The sequence below is a fragment of the Gorilla gorilla genome, chromosome 18, assembly GCF_029281585.2.
Source record: "Gorilla gorilla gorilla isolate KB3781 chromosome 18, NHGRI_mGorGor1-v2.1_pri, whole genome shotgun sequence".
Taxonomy (NCBI): domain Eukaryota; kingdom Metazoa; phylum Chordata; class Mammalia; order Primates; family Hominidae; genus Gorilla; species Gorilla gorilla.
The window spans coordinates 121016011-121017886 of record NC_073242.2 but is presented as its reverse complement, the minus strand read 5'-3'; the positions used below and the strand labels follow the sequence as shown (position 1 = coordinate 121017886).

The 1876-nt window shown below is 50.3% G+C and overlaps 1 protein-coding gene across 34 annotated transcripts in view; it reads right to left on the bottom strand.

Annotated features, from left to right (window-relative positions):
- The window catches only part of LOC115931432 (decreased expression in renal and prostate cancer protein), a 407507-nt gene that overhangs the window by 160551 nt on the left and 245080 nt on the right, over positions 1-1876 (bottom strand). For 33 of the 34 annotated variants that reach the window (XR_010131404.1, XR_010131396.1, XR_010131402.1 and 30 more), the window contains one exon: positions 1630-1862. The gene's annotated coding sequence lies outside the window, so the exon portion shown is untranslated. Of the gene's footprint in view, positions 1-1047; positions 1561-1629; positions 1863-1876 lie in introns of those variants that run through there. The other variant, XR_010131421.1, reaches the window with a different exon arrangement.

Sequence of the window (1876 nt, the reverse complement as noted above, 5' to 3'; positions counted from 1 at the left end):
GGCCCTGGCCCTGACCCTAAAACAACCCTAACCCTGGGCCCTGGCCCTGACCCTAAAACAACCCTAACCCTGGGCCCTGGCCCTGACCCTAAAACAACCCTAACCCTGGGCCCTGGCCCTGACCCTAAAACAACCCTAACCCTGGGACCTGGCCCTGACTCTAAAACATGCCTAACCCTGGGCCCTGGCCCTGACCCTAAAACAACCATAACCCTGTGCCCTGGCCATGACTCTAACACAACCCTAACCCTGAGACCTGGCCCTGACCATAAAACAACCCTAACCATGGGCCTGACCCTAAAACAAGCCTAACCCTGGGCCCCGACCATAAAACAAGCCTAACCCTGGGCCCTGACCGTGACCCTAAAACAACCGTAACCCGGGGCCCTGGCCCTGACCCTAAAACAACCCTAACCCAGGGTCCTGGCCCTAAAACAACCCTAACCCTGGGCCCTGGCCCTGACTCTAAAACAAGCCTAAACCTGGGCCCTGGCCCTGACCCTAAAACAACCCTAACCATGGGCCCTGGCCCTGACCCTAAAACAACCCTAAGCCTGGGCCCTGTCCCTGACCCTAAAACAAGCCTAACCCTGCGCCCTGGCCCTGACCCTAAAACAACCCTAACCCCGGGTCCTGGACATAATCCTAAAACAAGCCTAAACATGGGCCCTGGCCCTGACCCTAAAACAACCCTACCCCTGGGCCCTGTCCCTGACCCTAAAACAAGCCTAACCCTGGGCCCTGGCCCTGACCCTAAAACAACCCCAACCCTGGGCCCTGGCCCTGACCCTAAAACAACCCTAACCCTGGGCCCTGGCCCTGACCCTAAAACAACCCTAACCCTGGGCCCTGGCCCTGACCCTAAAACATCCCTAACCCTGGGCCCTAGCCCAAATTGTAATGAGGTCTGTTGGGCAAAATTCCATATAAGCATAGTATAAATTAATGAAGCAAATCGTGATAAATTAGTACGATTGACTTTCTGGAGTTTCTGACAATAAAAGTAAGGAAAATGCAGAACACAAAGACAGAGAGTAAAAAGAGAAATTAGGAAAGCATTCTACATGTTTAATAGGAAGACACTGGCCGTGTTTGTGCAGCGGCAGTATGTCGTGACATGACATACTTTGGAGAGAAGTTAACAGATGAGGAAGTTGATAAAAATCATCAGAGAAGCAAAATACTCTTAGCGACACTCAAGTAAACCACGAAATTTCCATAACTTATGTCAGCAAAGTGGGAATATTGTACAGTGTGTGTTGAAGTTCCTATACAACATTGTTTATCTGCCGTTTGTTTGTTTGTAAGGAATGTATATACTAAAAGTTCTTCTTGCTGTCAAAAGAATATGTGTGAATAAGTCATTTTAACTTATTCTTCTGTTTTTCTTTTATCTTCCTGCCATCATCCCACAGCCTTACTTTAGAGATTTTTTCTTTAGAAAATTGAACAAGTGCCCCTTGTGGTGGCACATACCTCAAGGATGGGAGGCAGGGGTGGAAGGGTCACTTGAGGCCATTAGTTTGACACCAGCCTGGCTAACAAAGTGAGACCCCATGTCTGCAAAACAATTTAAAAATTAGCCAAGTATCGTCATGTATACCTACAGTCCCAGCTACCTCAACTTACGGAGAAAGTTCAGGGCCTGGAGAGAAGGCTGGGAGGCAGGAGCTGGGTCTAAAGAGGCCATTGTAACGATGGAGCTGTGCCTGTGGAGGCTGTTGTGAGGCAGTAGGCTCATCTGCGGAGACTGCCGTGAGGTAGGGTATGGGCCTCAATAGGCCATTGTGAGTCATGAGCTTGGTCTGTAGAGGCTGACTGGAGAGAGTTCTGGGCCTGGCGAGGCTGCCGGGAGGTAGGAGCTGGGCCAAAAGAT